This window comes from Sus scrofa, chromosome 8, assembly GCF_054392235.1.
Source record: "Sus scrofa isolate SSC_HxYL_T2T_F1_AM1 chromosome 8, Sscrofa_HxYL_maternal_Yorkshire_Landrace_v2.0, whole genome shotgun sequence".
NCBI lineage: Eukaryota > Metazoa > Chordata > Mammalia > Artiodactyla > Suidae > Sus > Sus scrofa.
Window position 1 is genome coordinate 120576646 of NC_139390.1, and position 16812 is coordinate 120593457.

The 16812-nt window shown below is 41.4% G+C and overlaps 1 protein-coding gene and 1 non-coding gene across 8 annotated transcripts in view; both read right to left on the reverse strand.

The window, feature by feature from the left end:
- Positions 1-16812, reverse strand: part of SGMS2 (sphingomyelin synthase 2) — a 106704-nt gene that overhangs the window by 62316 nt on the left and 27576 nt on the right. For 4 of the 7 annotated variants that reach the window (XR_014813231.1, XM_013978971.3, XM_013978972.3 and 1 more), the window contains exon 2: positions 7584-7749. The exons of the other annotated variants lie outside the window; for them this stretch is intronic. The gene's annotated coding sequence lies outside the window, so the exon portion shown is untranslated. The remainder of the gene's footprint in view (positions 1-7583; positions 7750-16812) is intronic. 7 annotated transcript variants of the gene reach the window in all.
- On the reverse strand, positions 9147-9227 carry MIR9843 (microRNA mir-9843). Its single transcript, NR_128530.1, has one exon. It is a non-coding gene; the product is annotated as a microRNA mir-9843 (primary transcript).

The window sequence follows — 16812 nt, forward strand, 5'->3', positions numbered from 1 at the left end:
GAAGGTGACTCAGGCACAGGTACAGTCAGACACAGGACAGACATTTATTCAGCTCGAACCGCTCCCAGCTCCAGACTGTTGATTTCATGTTTAACCTTGACACTGCTCTTCCCCACGTCACTGGGTATGGAGGCTCCTTCCATTCTTTTCAAGTTAGGGAATTCAAAAGGCACTAGGCTGTGCAGAGAAACAGTAGATCCCACGTAGCTGAAATAAAGGCTACATTATTTTTTTCTATTGAGTTCGGAAGAAAGTCTTTCACACAAAAAGCAATTACAGGACTCTTATATAAGGGAGTGGGCATTATATGCTGTCATGGAAGTTACCTTCTCCCCAGGAATTATTTCTCTAATGAATTCATAGTTAATATAATACATTCCTAAACAGCCCTGAGTCACTAGCTCTGACCTCATAGTCAAGAGTTTTTTTTTTTTTCAGGCAACCAGAGAGTTGACTCTTTGGTGAGCTACATTCCTGGCCAGAAAAACTGTTACACTTTACATATACTCATCATTAACCTGAAAGAATTGATATCACAATACAAGTAGCTTTAGAATCGAAGGGGTTTGCCCTGAAATACCACTATGAATATAAGTAAATGTCAGTCAGCTTAAAGTCACCTTGCCGACCTTGGTCTTTAACTTCACAATGAATTCCTAGGTCACCCTAGAAGCCAAAAATCTAGAAGAAAACACTCTAGGTTTGCATTTCATGTTATCTTTCCTCCAGTTATTTCTAGTTCCCTAATATTTTATGGATCTACTATTTTTCCTAGTCATTCCTATGCATTAAATATTTAAGGGGGGGAGTGGTTTTTAAAGAGCCATGTACATGCACACATGCTAGATACTGTTTTTTTTTTTTTTATTGTTTTGTCCTTTTCAGCCATGCCTGCTATGGACATAGAAAGTAAGACATAAAGATGTGTCTAAATGCCACCTCTAATCTTAGTGGGAAAATCCTGAATCCTACATTTATTTAATGCTAATGGGCAGAAGGGGACAAATATAATTTAGAAAGTCTTCTTTCTTCTTCCCTTCATCAAATAACATTCATCCTAACATAGGGATTTCAGGATACCTGCTATTTTAAATACTATTAAAAGTTAATGAATAATAGAATTTCTGATTTTTTAAATTAAAGTAGAATTTACTTACAGTGTTGTGCCAATTTCTTCTGCTACACAGCTAGAAATTTTACTTTGTTCTTAACGGCTATAAAAGAGGTGGCTAAGTTTACTTAGCAAAGATTTTATGTTAAAACGTTGTCTTTGCCAACATATTTTCTTTATGAAGCATTTTTTAGGACATTTTTTCCATATCTAAAAAATTACTGAAGTCCACAGACAACCGCTATAGTAGATTGAAGAAATGGGTCCTCTTGTTACCTAGAGCTGGCTAATTCTAGGTGACTTTTACTATGGGCAAGTAATATCGGGGTGAGCTGCTCTCCAAAGTGCTGATACATCTTTAACCATGTCTGAGCAGGTTCTCCCAAGTTGGGGTTTGTAGTTGATATGTGGACCTACTGCAGCCCAGTGAAACGCTTGGGCTTGTGCATACAACTGGGGGATAGAAAACTTCCTTCTTCAGATTTCCAAAATGGAGTTTGGTCTTGGAAAGGAACCCACCAGCAGAAAGCTTAGTATTTAAGCTCATGAATTTGTCACTGATGACCTGCTTAATGTGGGTTTCAACAACAAAAGTAGAATATTCGTCGTCATGCTGTAACTGACGATTTCTGACTATTACATGAGAGTAGAGCCTCATCTATGACACCTAGCAGTTTATTCATATACTCTGAGAGCTCAATGGTTAATTCTGCCTCACCTTTTGAAACTTGAAGCTTTGTTTAGATTTTTGAATGTCTGCTATTTGAATGTCTGGTTCTGCTGTGACCAAGCCAACTAGACAGACCTTGTCTCTGCTCTCAAACAGCTCACATCTAGTTGGGGAAACACACAAATAACTACAACACAGGGAGATAAATGTCTGGCTAGTTAAAATCAAGACTCAAGAGGGACACATTGCCAAGGCACACCCCCACCCTCATCCCCTGGTTCAGGAAGATCAGGGAAGGCCTCCTGGAAGAAGGGTTTCTCAATTCGGATCTGAAGGATGAAGAAAAGGCAGACAAGGTGGGGGTGAGGTTATTTACAGCAGAAGGAATAGCATGTGCAAAGGCCTTAAGGAGCAAAGTAAAACGAGGTTTGTATGTACGTGAACAAGAGAAAAGTCAGCTTGGCTGAAATGGGGAAAGGCTGGCTCTTAAAGAGGCTCCTAAATATCATAATCCCTTGGAGTTCCCGTCGTGGCACAGTGGTTAACGAATCCGACTAGGAACCATGAGGTTGCGGGTTCGATCCCTGGCCTTGCTCAGTGAGTTAAGGACCCGGCGTTGCTGTGAGCTGTGGTGAAGGTTGCAGACGCGGCTCGGATCCTGCGTTGCTGTGGCTCTGGCATAGGCCGGTGGCTACGGCTCCGATTCGACCCCTAGCCTGGGAACCTCCATATGCCGCGGAAGTGGCCCTAGAAAAGGCAAAAAGACAAAAAAAAAAAAAAAAAAAGAAAAAAAAATCATAATCCCTTATTATGATATTTGGATTTTTCCCCCAAGATAGTGGGATCGAGGAGTGACATGCTCAGTTTTGTGTTTTGCAAGGATCCCACTTATGCTTCCTGACCCTTAGAAACCAAGGAGATGAACATTTCTCACTCTTAGCATAAAAGGATCGGATCATCCCTATACCTCAGGGTAAATGTGTAAGGTTCTTCATGTAACCAGTGTTCTGCAGTGCCAGCTGAGATGCCACCATGTGATCAGGAAAGCAGAGTGATTAAGAGCTTAGCCTACAGAGAATTCAAAGTCTAGTTCTCCCAGGTTCTGGCCAGCCAACCATTTAACTTTGGACAAATTGTTTAAATCCACTCTGTCTCAAAGTGGAGTTAATTGTTTAAATCCACTCTGTCTCAAAGTGGAGTTAATAACAGCTACCTCACAAAGTTACGATGGAAATTAAATGAGGCACTATACGTAAAACATTAACAACAGTGGCTTCCACAATGTCATTCAAGCTTAGTTATTATCAACAAAAATACACTAGTCAACCATAAGCCTTAAGACTCACCACTTTGGAGTATATTTAATATTTTTAAACCATATAAATACTATTCTCCAGAAGCCAGCTATTTTCCTTTTTCAAATGCAGCTTTAAGAAATAAATCTTTATGTTTAGCACTTTTATCAGTTTTCCATTTGAATATTCAAAAATTAAAACAAAATGCTATTATAACACAATTATGCAAAAATAAGCTTCATTTCAATCTTTGGGCCTTATGTCCTATTTGGGCAAAGGTCTGCTGTCCTAAGGGAAGTTTCTAGGACTATTGATTTGCAGTTAAGCTTCAGAATCAGAGCATACTTAGAAATGAGACTGTCTAGCTAAAATTCTGTGGCTATGAATTCCAAGGGAATTTGAGTAAATCCATTTGCCTAATAACCAAATTATAGGAAATTAAAGCAAGAAGCTTTTAAGCCTAAGTATAGACATTGGGAAGACCAAAGAACCAGTTGTGGATTCACCACTAAATGTAAAACTCTCCAATGCAGAGCAGCCTTCTTGTTGCCTCCATTTGTTAGATGTAAATGCTAGATCATTGTTAGAAATCTGAAGCATTACATTTTACAAGATGGGCTAAAAGTTAAGATACGAAGCCAAAGGTCAATTAATTGCATGCTAAAAATATCTGTGTCATTTACCACTAATACAACAGACAGAATATTCAAGTTTTTGCAAAGCTGATTGGGTCAGGGTCCCCAAGACCACTCTCATTTTGATGACTCATGGGACCCAGTATATAGTCAAATTCATGGCTATTTGTTGCAAGAAAAGGATACCAAGCAAAATCCGCAAAGAAAAAGGCACCCAGTATATAGTCAAATTCATGGCTATTTGTTGCAAAAAAAGGATACCAAGCAAAATCCGCAAAGAAAAAGGCACCCAGGATAAAGTCTGGAGGAGACCAGCAGCAAGCTTCCAAGGGTCCTTTCCCAGTAAAATCACATAGCTTGTGCTTAATTTCACTGAGCTGTGACACCACCTGTGAAATATCACCTACCAGGGAAGCTCATTAGTGATTCAGTGTCTGGGGTTTTTTTATTGGGGCTGGTCACATTGGAACCTACTGCTGGGCATGTACCCAAATTCTATACTCCCGGAACGTGAGCAGATATTCAACAGAAACCATACTGTTTGCCCAAATGGTTCAGGCACCGTGAGCCATTCTTACCAGGAAATGCTGAGAACTCTTCTCAGATCTAAGTTACCAGGCACCAGCAGTCAAGGGCCAGCCTTGTAAGCAGGTGTTTCTAAGAAGAGCAGTCTTGGGCCTATTGTATTAACTTATTTTTATATATGCTGTCTTATTTCAATTAGATATCACATAGGACAAAATTACAGAAAAAAGGTCTTACTCTTAGCAGGTCTCCTAGTACATGGTGAGCCTAAGAAGCACTTTTACTTTGTATGTTTTCAGTATTTAAAACGTAGCATTTTTGGAGTTCCTGTTGTGGCTCAGTGGGTTAAGAACCTGACGAGTATCCATGATGATGCAGCTTTGATACCTGGCCTCCCTCAGTAGGTTAAGGATCCAGCAGTGCTGCAAGCTCCAGCATAGGTCACAGACGCGACTCAGATCTGGCGTTGCTGTTGCTGTGATATAGGCCAGTGGCTGCAGCACCAGTTCAACCCCTGGGAACTTCCATATGCTGTGGGTGTGGCCCTAAAAAAGAAAAGAACAAAAAGTAGCATTTTGGGGAGTTCCCTGGTGGCCTAGCACTTAAGAACTCAGCAATTGTCACTGCTGTGGCTTGGGTTATTGCTGTGGTTTGGGTTCAATCACTGGCCCAGGAATTTCTGCATGCCCTAAATGCAGCCAAAAAAAAAATAAAATAAAATAAAATAAAATGCAGCATTTTTAACATGGACAAACACTGTCTTAACTTACATAACAGAAGATCTAATGTGACCTTTAATGCCTTTTTTTTTTTTTTGGCCAGAGATCAAACCCACATCACAGCTATAACCACAGCCACAGCACTGATAACGCTGGATCCTTAATCCACTGAGCCACAAGGGAACTCCAAGTGACTTTTTATTTTTTTGTATGATAAAAAGAGCTGAATTCTAGTCTTATTTAGTTTTCTGAGCATTTTCTTTAAAAAAAAAATACCACTGAAAATTCTGAATGAACAGTATTCCTAAATTGAATCTCTGAGACACCATTTAACTTACCAGATTGGCAAAAAACCCAGATAACGGCTACTCTCACATGTTTCTAGCAGGGGGGTGAGAAGATAAAGCACTTCTGGGAAGCAATCTGACTATCAAAATTATACACATACTGTATGAACTATAATTCTACTTTGCAAATGTATACACATATAATTCTGTGCATGCAGAACAGTCTACACACAAAGTTACTAACTGTGGCATTGTTTAAGAGTAAGCGTTGGCTACAATCCAAACATCCATCAATAGGTCGCTATTTAAATTGTGGTACATCCATACAATGGGCTACTCTGTCGCTGCTGAGGAAAAAAAAAGAATGAGGACACTCTCTTAGTACTGATTTGTTAAAACCTTCTACATATATTAGGAGGAAATATACGTTGCTCAAAAGCATCATTGGTGATTATCTCTTACTTTATTAAGGGGGCAAATATGAATTCATATTTATGCACAGAGAAAGTCAAGAAGGCTGCATTTAGACACAGCTGAGGCTGGGAGGGGGCGGTGGAGGCAGAATTTGGGCAAACTCTGTGAACCTGGAAAAAATGCATTAAAATGGTATCCTTGAAAAGTAATCCTTCTTTTTTTCTAAGCCTAGGTTAGACCACCCTGGCACCTGCTTTTGGTTTATTGTTTTGATAAGCGTCTATATTTTTTGCAGTGGTTAGATTACAGCACTGTGATAGCTTTAGCATATTTTCCAAATCAGGCTCCAGCTCCCTCCTTTTCATCTTGCCTGCCATCTTGAAGGAGGTTTTCCCAGGACACCTGACAGTGAGTCAAGTTCTCTGCGCCTCTCTTCTCCCGTTGGTTTGCTGAGATTATTTGGGAGTTTTTACAAGCTCCATGAAAGCAGAGAGTTTGCTTTTTGTTCACTGCCTCGTTCGCAACACTGAAACGAGAGCCTGGCACACAGCAGTCGTTACGTATTTGTTGAATAAATGAACTCTTTTCTCTATCATGCTTCAATAGGACAGACACCATCCCACCGTCAGCCAAAGGGAGAGAGATCATTGTGTCAAATAGTCAGAAATAGTTATCATTCTTATTACAGGTCCACTACAGGCCTTCTAATCCTAGCAGCATTCTTAGAATTATTTTGAATTTTACAAAAGACAAACAAATAAGCCTACAGAATGCTGTATTGAACAATGACTCTTAAATATTCATAAGAACTTATTTTTAATTAACTTGGGATTACATGGCTCTAGGGCCCATCTTAAGGCTGAAGTCTTTTCAGGCAAATACTGCATTAACTGTTTTTTTTTTTTTTTTGGCTGCACCCATGGCATGTGGAAGTTCCTGGGCTGGGGATCCAACTTGCGCCACAGTAGTGACAAGGCTGAATCTTTAACTGCTAGGCCACAAGGGAGCTCCAGTACTGCATTAATTGGTAATGATAAAAAAAAATGTCCATCAAAAGAGTCGACTGAGTCTCAGTCATAAGGTGATCATAGCTGTAGAGAAGAAGCAAAAAATCTTTTGCATTAAAAGTGAACTGCTGTTTTTGGAGTTCCTGTTGTGGCTCAAGTGGTTAACGAATCTGACTAGGAACTAAGAGGTTGCCGGTTCGATCCCTGCCCTTGCTCAGTGGGCTAAGGATCCAGCGTTGCCATGAGCTGTGGTGTAGGTCGAAGATGCGGCTTGGATTCCACGTTGCTGTGGCTGTGGTGTAGGCTGACAGCTATAGCTCCGATTAGACCCCTAGCCTGGGAACCTCCATATGCTGCGGGTGCAGCCCTAGAAAAGACAAAAAGACAAAAAAAAAAAAAAATGAACTGCTATTTTTATATTTAAGAATAAAGTTATCCTCAGAATTAAATTCAAGTTAGTCTAGGCAGTGAATTGAGTCAAACAATATCAATCATAAATGCAAAACCTTCCTTCCTCTACGGTGGGCAGAGAATGGGTTATAACTACTACAACTCTTTAACCTTGGTTTAAATAGCTATAGAATCAGACTAGCTTTGCTAGTAATCATTTCAGTAATGTTGGTGCCTGATATTTCTTAGATTTTAGTGTCACTAATTTTTCATAGTGCATGGCCGAGGCAGTTACCGAGTGTCGTCTTTTGGCAGTACCACAAAGATGGTGGGAAGTTTTTGGTGTCACCGCTTTCCTTGGCTGTCATTTAGGACAACAATCCAATGAGTGGGGAAACATCTATTCACCTGAAACAGTCTGAAATCTAAGTCTCTCCTGAGGATAAAATAGAAATTCCCAGAGTTAAGGCATTTTTGAAATGTCTTAACTAGAAAAGAGATGATAGCAGAGAAGTTTCAGGACAACCAACCTTCAGGAGATGCAAATCATTCTTAGGATCCAGCACCAGGAAGCATGAAACCCACTGTCTGCAGATGGGAGCACAGCAAACCCCACCGTAGTCCCTGCAGCAGTCAACACTCAGTTCTGGAACAGATCTTTTCTGCGAAGAGTGGCAGGGGCAAAGGAGGGTGGCACTAAAAGGCAGAGAAAGTGAGAGGGTAAATAAGAACGATGCTTTGCTGTGTTCTGCTGGTTTTCTGGGGGAGAGGGTGAAGGGGTGCGCTCTATACACTGCCCCCTGGAAGAGTCACCAGGAGAACACTGGCTCTAACAGGCACCAGCATTTCAGGAGGAGAAATGCACCTTGGCCATGCATTCCACTAGCTAACATGTACTAAATACCTGATAGACCTGTTCAGAGATGGAGGAAGGAAGGCAGGCAGATTCCCTTCCCTCACAATGCTCACATTCTAACAAGGAGATAAATAAGAAGATAAATAAATAAGAAGATTGTGATAAATGCCACTGAGAGAAGTCAGAATCAGAGCAAGGCTGGCATGGCTGACTTAGAGCAAGTGGTTAGGCAGCCTCTTTGAAGGGATGCTCCTAATAGCAGGGAGCGGGCATGGAAGAACACTCCAGGCCAAAGAAGCAGCTGGTTCAAAGGCCCTGAGGCAGGAATGAGCCAGGAAGGATTAGAGAATGGAAAGGCAGAGGAGCCTCGCGACCCAGGAGTAGAGAAATGCAGTGGAGGGCACAGGCCACCGAGGGCTTTGCAGAGCAGTCTGAGGAACTGCCTATACACAAACTCAGTGTCACCAAGACCAAGGCTGCTGCGTGATGCACAATCTGTCACCTTCAAACAAAATGGTGAAATACATACAACTGCTGTAACACTTTCATGGACTCTTTAGATTGATTTTTAGAGTAGTTTGAGATTCACAGTGAAACTGATCAGGAAGTATAGAGATTTCGCGTATTTCCCTTGCCCCCTCACATGCACAGCCTCCTCTGTTTTCAACATTCCCCACCAAGTGGTACATTTGTTACAATCTATAAGCCTACTTGGATATATCATAATTATCAGGGTCCACGGTTTATGCTAAGTTCACTCTTGGTGGCAGACATTCTATGGGTTTGGACATGGGTATAGCAACATGTATCTACCACCCAAGTATCACACAGGGTAGTTTCACTGCCCTAAAATCCATCTGTTCCCTCTCTCTTTTTTCTTTTCTTCTTCTTTTTCTTTTTTCTTTCTTTCTTTTTCTTTCCTTTTTTTTTTTTTTTTGCTTTTTAGGGCTGCACCCATGCATATGGAGGTTCACAGGCTAGGGGTCCAATCAGAGCTATAGCTGCCGGCCTATGCCAGAGCCACAGCAATGCCAGATCCAAGCCGCGTCTTCGATCTACACCACAGCTCATGGCAACGCTGGATCCTCAACCCACGGATCGAGGCCAGGGATGGAACCTGCATCCTCATGGATCCTAGTTGGCTTTGTAACATGCTGAGCCACAAGGGGAACTCTCCTCTCTCTTTCAATGGATGTTAAGTGAGCTGAAACTTGACTTGTGGGTGGAAGTAAAATGTACACCACTTTCCAGAGGTTTCTAGTTCACAGAACTACCATATGAATATCCTATAAGCTGGAAACCTCTGGAAAGCTGTGTAAGAGTATAAACTGAGATCAACACACATACACAGACACACACACGGGATTTGGTAGCTGACGTATATTTATCTTTCAAATGCCTAACAAATTTCACTAAGATCTAAGCTTAGCAATCACAGGATATACACCTATCCACTGCCAGAAACGGATTTCAACTGAGATCTCACTTTCACCAAAAATACTCAACTGTTGGAAGACACTCAAGAACTCCTCGTTATATACCCAAGAAAAACGAAAATACCAGTCCACAAAAAACTTGTACACAAATATTCCTGTGCATTATTCATAACAGCCCCAAAGTGGAAACAATCTAAATGTCCATCAACTGATGAAAATGCCCAAAGACTGATGAACAGATAAGCAAAATGTATGCTGTCCATACAAGAAAAATATTATATGGCAATAAAAAAGGATGAAGTAGTGATGCATGCTGTAACACGGATGAACCTTGACAACATTACACAAAAAAATAAAGAAGCCAGTTACAAAAGATCACATGTTGAATGATTCCATTTATATGAAGTCTGCAGAAGAGGCAAATCGGTACATACAGAAAGTAGATGAATGGTTGCCAGGGGCTGGAGGCAGAGAATGGACAGGGACTATCAGTGGATTTGGGGTTTCTCTGGGGGATGATGTAAACATTCTAAAATCAGACAGTGGTGATGGTTCCACAACTCTGTAAACGAACTACAAATCGCTGAACTGTACTCTCTAAAAGGATGAATTTTATGGTATGTGAATTACATCTATCTCAATAAATTTGTTATAAAAATTAAAGAACACAAATACATCTGAAATGCTGTTTAGAGATGAAATAAACTTCAGCTGGTCAAAAATGCTACATTCCACTAAGGCTCTAATAGGAGGTAAGCAACTTAATTTACATTTCAGCTATCACATAATTCTCTCAGTGGGATGTGTTTACTCCTCTGAAAAGACATCCCACCCTCAGAAGATGCTTTCTCATTTCACTTGGGACCTCACTCTAGCTATTACCTCTTTCTTGACTGTCCTCACCACCCCCACTGACCGACCCTCCTTCCAGCCACCAGGATGTTTCCCCTGCATTACATTAATCTCGTCCTGCCCTGTTTTCCCCCACTGGTCCTTTTAAAAATTTAACTCTCTCAGGAGTTCCTGTCGTGGCTCAGTATCCAGGAGGACGCGGGTTCGATCCCTGGCCTCTCACAGTGGGTTAGGGATCCCACGTTGCTGTAAGCTTGGTGCAGGTCGCAGACATGGCTCAGATTCTGTGTTGCAGTGGCTGTGGCTGTGGCATAGGCCAGTAGCTACAGGTCTGATTCGACCCCTAGCCTGGGAACTTTCATATGCTGCAGGTGCGGCCCTAAACACAAAAAAAGAAAAAAAAAAAAAAAAGAAAAAAAGAAAGAAAGAGACAAGAAAAAAAAAATTAACTCTCTCACTTTAAACCTTTCAGAGGTTCCCCATATTTAAGACTTTTCTAGAACACTGAGGTACTACAAGAAGAAAGGAATGTATATTCAGATTTAATCTGATAGTACCTGGATCAAAGGGGTCATGTGTCTCTTTATACCAAAGGCGCCTACAGATACACCCTCCAAGTATCCCCCCACATGCCTGTTCCTGGCGTCAGCGACAGTGGCTGCAGTGTTAACACCCTCCAGTAATCTCATGGGCTAATCTTTGTAAACTATCAACCTGAGCTACTCCATCAAAAGGATCGATTTAATTACCTATTTATAAAGTTAGGAGTTAAGTTAGTTTAACTAACTATCTGACAGAATAAGAACTGGGCTAACAAAGAGATTTCTTGAGAAGACACACCTCCCGAAGGGTTCCAATGCTTTTCATGTACCTACACACAGCGATATGTAGAAACAAGCCCAGGGTGTCAAGCTGGGAGAGGCGGAAACTCAGAGTAGCTCATAAAACAGGGCAACATTTCATTTCTTAGGGAGCAAGGACAAGACAAATTTAAAGAAGGACAGATAGTGGCTCCTGGGCCATAACCTAAGTCTGCGGACAAAGTGGCTCCTGGGCCACAGCCTAAGTCTATGAACAACTGTAGCTGCTTGTACCGTGATACTAATGACAATGATAGTACCGTCAGCTTATAGGTTTTTTCCAATTACATAGCTAAACACGGTGCCTTTCATTTAGTCAAACCTAAAATGTGTGCCCTTGTCAAAAAGGAAATGGGTAAAGGAGATGGACGTCAGAATGCAAATTCATGCTTAATACTTACTCCAAACACTCTGCATGTCCTAGAGTAGTTCAGAAAAGACCCATTTAAAAGAGGGTCATGGGGGAGTTCCCTGGTGGTCTAGCAGCAGTTAGGATTCGATGCTTTCACCACTGTGGCCTGGGTTCAACCCCTGGTCTGGGAACTGAGATCCCACATCAAGCCCCTGCACACCTCGGCCAGAGTGTCTCGGAAGTTCATTAATTTTAATTTGAAGTATATGTATCATGCATCACTTCATAAAGGAATAAAGTATATGATACAACTTACATAGTAAATTACTCCTGTAAGAGGAGTAACATAGGATCAGAAAGTCAGGTAAATAAAGACCAGGGATTCTTGATCACAAGATATAGTAGGAGGAGTGGGGAAATATTTCCTATGACTGAATATTGTCTCACCTGCTCCAAGTAAAGAATCGCCACCATTATCACCTGTGGGACTCCAGACATGATACATAACCTCCCTGTGCCTCAGTTTCCTCACCTGTAAATCAGGATAACAACAGCACGAACTTCATAGGGTCCTTAAGGGGGTGAAGGAGTTAATATTTATAAAGTGTTTAGAAACAGCACCTGGAGTTCCCGTCGTGGCGCAGTGGTTAACGAATCCGACTAGGAACCATGAGGTGGCGGGTTCGGTCCCTGCCCTTGCTCAGTGGGTTAATGATCCGGCGTTGCCATGAGCTGTGGTGTAGGTTGCAGACGCGACTCGGATCCTGCATTGCTGTAGCTCTGGTGTAGGCTGGTGGCTACAGCTCCGATTAGACCCCTAGCCTGGGAACCTCCATATGCCGAGGGAGAGGCCCAAGAAATAGCAAAAAAAAAAAAAAAAAAGAAAAAAAAGAAACAGCACCTGGCATATAGTGTGCCTCATCCATTATTTGTTGGTTAATGTTGTTTAGCCACATCCATGACTAAAATAAAAATGAGAAGAACAGGGGTATAATAGGTATGCTAGTTAAGTTGTACAACGTGGCAAAAAAACTGGGCTACGTACTTGGCTCTCAGTTCCTTTGCAACTAGTGCAAAAGAGAGAAGAAACAAACTTCCAAACTCAGAGACGGATTCTGTGTATCTCCAGATCTGCACATGCTAGGAGGATGGGCAGTGGGGAACCACGGTTTGCTCCCCAGGGGAAACAAGCTTTTCTTAACACTCAGCTCTAACATGCTCACTGCAGGTCTGTACACAGGAGACAAGGAGCAACAGCACAGACCCGGGGAGACCATCATATGATGTCATAGGATAGTTCTTCATCATGACCCTCGAGAAATTCTGAAGTGTAACTCCCTAGAGCTTCTTTGGTAGGAAGCCAGCGCAATGTGCTACAAATAAGCGGCTCGGATGGTCTGGCTCATCTCAGGGACACAACCGCACCAGAAATCCATCTTTTCCTTCCATTTCCCTCAGCCACGTGTCTGATAAGAGCTGAAGAGAAGACGGTTCCAGATTTGTGGAACAAATTCCCCACCATCAGGAGATGGCTAAGATACAGCCACATAAAAACCCTAAGTAACCTGATGCTTGGAAAGTGACTTTCCAGGGAAGCATCTGTTTTTAAGCCTCCTAATGGACTTGAGAGTCATGGTTTGGCAAAAGAACAGCCATAATCCTCTCAGGGGACTCAGCAACCCAAAGGAATCTTCCTATCTGTCACAGTCACCTCGGGCTCTCCCTAACAGTTAAACGTGGAGCATTTCCAAATTACGAAAGTCACTGCGGTTAAGGCTCATTTCACTGTAAGTTGGAAAACAAATTAATTTTTATTTTAAATACTAGTTGCTAGAGAGCAAATCTTAGCTGGCAAAAGACCTTTGTTCCTTCAGATATTCCCACACCATATATGGAAGACATGATACGGGTGAACTTCCACAGCTACCCCACAAGTCCTTTGGGTAAGCTGATGTTCTGGCGATTTGTCAGCTTTTTTCATTCCATCAGGCAAGTATGTTGTTCTTTAGGCTAATTATTTAAGAATTTTCCTTTAGACTGAAATACTGTTACTACTAAAGTTGTCCATCAACTTTAGCAATGTATTTTCATTTTAATTCTTGTGGGAGGAGTTCCCTTGTGGCGCAGCAGGTTAAGGATCTGGCACTGTCACTGCAGCAGCTCAGGTTGCTGCCGTGGTGTGGGTTGGATCCCTGCCCCAGGAATTTCCATATGCCTAGGGCATGGCAAAAAAAAAAAAAAAAAAAATCTTGTTGGATATTGCTAAAGCTAACCAAAGAAAGCAGAAAGAGATTAGTTCACAGATATTAAACAGCACGCAGCAAGGGGCGCACTACATAATAAATCCCCACGCACTCTTAAACAAAGAAAAGAAGCCTTTTCTTAACTCTTCCAGACTGGATTAGGGCCTCTTTCATCTGCTCCCCATCAGTCTATGCTTTTTCTCCATCATAAACGTTTTCTCATTGTAGTCATTTCGTCAGTCACTGGTAAAGATGCACTGGCTCTTTTCTGTCAGACTGTGAACTCCATGAGGGAAGGGACCACCTGCCAGTCTGCTGTGTCTTCGGGGCACAGAGTGATGTTATTTGTTTGCTGACTAACACCCTCTTAAAAGACAGCCAGCTGGGTGCTGAATGAGTCCCACCTAAACCCCTTGCAAGTAGGAAAATAAAGCCACTCAAGTAATCTTATAAATGGGAGAGGGAGGAGGAAAGCATCAAGGAGGAAAGCATTAAGTTTGATGCCTTGAAGATTTTCAGACACCAAATCCATGGACAACATACGGCAGTTATGAATGAGAGGGAAGGAGAAACGGGGTGTGTATGTGGGGGGAACAACCCACTATTTTAGAGGGATGCTTGAGTAAAACTGTATGATGAGAACTCAGACATTGTTTCCTAATTACATAGTCTTAAATTTGAAATATCTTGAAAGTTCACTCTGTACCTCACTCTGCCCAATATAGAGAACACTCAAACATCCCAGAAATAGGAGTTGTTTTGTTTGTTTGTTTGTTTTAAATAAAGCCCAGAGAGAAAGGTTGAAGGAACAGACCAAAAAGCTCTGTGTCTCCCAGCCTCTACAGTTTTTCTGTTAGGTCTTCCAGGAAGAAACAATCAACAATCTAGTTCTTTCCTCTGTTGTTATGCTAGAACTCCTTAGCTCCTTAGAGTAAAAGTCTCAAGAAATGACAAGGTCATACAGTATCGTAAAGGTGCAACATCAATAATTATTTACGTTTAAGAAATGCTTTCAGACCTCTTCCAACCAAAGAAAACAACTTCTTTATACTTTAACACTGAAAGTGACAAAGTGTTTTAAATGCATTGGTGAGCAAAAAAACCCAAATCAAAAAAGTGAGATACAATGTTTCACATATTAAATTGGCTTAAAAAAAAAAAAAAAAGGAGTTTCTGCCCTGGCACAGTGGGTTAAGAACCTGACTGCAGGGGCTCCAGTTACTGCAGGAGTGCAGGTTCAATACAGTGGGTTAAAAGGCTCCAGTGACCGAAGCCTCGGCTTGGATTCAATCCCTGGCCTGGGAACTTCCATATGCTGCAGGTGCAGCCATAAAACTAAAAAAAACAAAAAACAAAAACAAACCCAAACCCACCAAAATATCAGGCTGCTCTCTAGGACTACTGTACATTTCTTACATTTTTTTAAACACCCTAATAATGTGAACAAGATTTAGCTCTGAGTCTCTGACATTAACAGTGAAAAACTGGAAGTAAATGTTCAACAAGATGGACTTGCTTAACTAAATTGTGGTAGACGGATGCAATAGAAACTGAAATTTCTCTACCATGCTGAGTGGGGAGTGACAGGTGGTTTATGATATATCCATGAGAACAAAACTGTGATATGTGTATAACCTTATTTATCTTGTTTTATAAAAGCTGCACATATACACGTAAATACTGGAAAAAGAATGCAAATTTTTAACAGGTAATTGATTTACAGATGACTTAAAATTTCCCTTTATTTATCAAGGTTCAAATTTTTCTAAAATGAACATGAGGTATCATTATAATTTCAAAGTTAAAGAGAAAAGGTCTTAAACTTGCAACCTAAATTCCCAAATATCATATAGTCTCTTTAAAAGGCTTATTATGAGCACACGGTCTGTTGAATAACACGTACCAAGGATAAAACGAGTAAGCCTCATTTTTCATTTTGGTCACTCTGCGTGGGGCAGGCAAATAAAAGCATTCTGTCTTGGAAACTTAAAAAAGTTTTCTTCTTAGCAAGATGCCATTTGTGGTAATGTACCACCAGGCAGCAGAGAGACCAGCCCCTCCAGCTAAATATAGTATAATTACATAGTTCATAAAATTAGAATAAAATATACATATTTACTGTGATTATTACTCTTGCTCAAATAAAATCCTGTCTTTGAAAATAAAAATGAAACTAGAAGTAGAAATGAAACCAGACACAGATAAATATGAATTAAGACAGAAACAAATTGAGGTGGGGATAGTATGAAAAAGAGGCTGTCAGACAGACAGAGTCCACCTCTGGTCAGGGAGAGAGGACATTTGTTGGGAGGCAGAGTAACTTCTCAGGATATAGAAGCATTATGATCAATCCTCAAGCAGTCTCTAGTATAGATAACCTGAGCAGGTTAACAGACTGAGCAGACTACCTAAACCTGAGGAGCTCAGCTAGTGCTAAACTTGCCCACGCTTTCCAGCTCCTGCTTGGGAGTCTCCTTTACACACCCAAGTCTCTTGGTTCCTCTAGTGATTTTTCTCCCTTTCTAATCTTCTGTTGTCTTTGCTTTTAAGATTTCTTTCTTTTTTTTTTTTTTTTTTTTTGTCTTTTTTGCTATGTCTTTGGGCCGCTTCCGCGGCATATGGAGGTTCCCAGGCTAGGGGTCTAATCGGAGCTGTAGCCACCGGCCTACGCCAGAGCCACAGCAACGCAGGATCCGAGCCGCGTCTGCAACCTACACCACAGCTCACGGCAACGCTGGATCGTTAACCCACTGAGCAAGGGCAGGGACCGAACCCGCAACCTCATGGTTCCTAGTCGGATTCGTTAACCACTGTGCCACGACGGGAACTCCTGCTTTTAAGATTTCTAAGAGGTTGTTTACTCCAGCCTCCTCACTAGTTATCAGTAGTTGATCTCTCCTGTTGGAGAAAATGGATCCTTTGTGCTTATTTCAACTGGCATACAGAGTTTACCTGGTCTGCCTGTGCTCATGACCCAACTCAGACATCCTCACTCAAGAGGTTTCCCACGTTCCTTCTAAGCAATCTCCAAGCCAACTAGATACTGGCACAGTCCTCTACTTCACAAAGCAACATTTTTCAAGGTCTTCTTCTAAGGCTTGGATGATATTCAGAAAACAAAATGTAAGTCAAGAAAGTAAACTCTTAGGACCATGGAGAG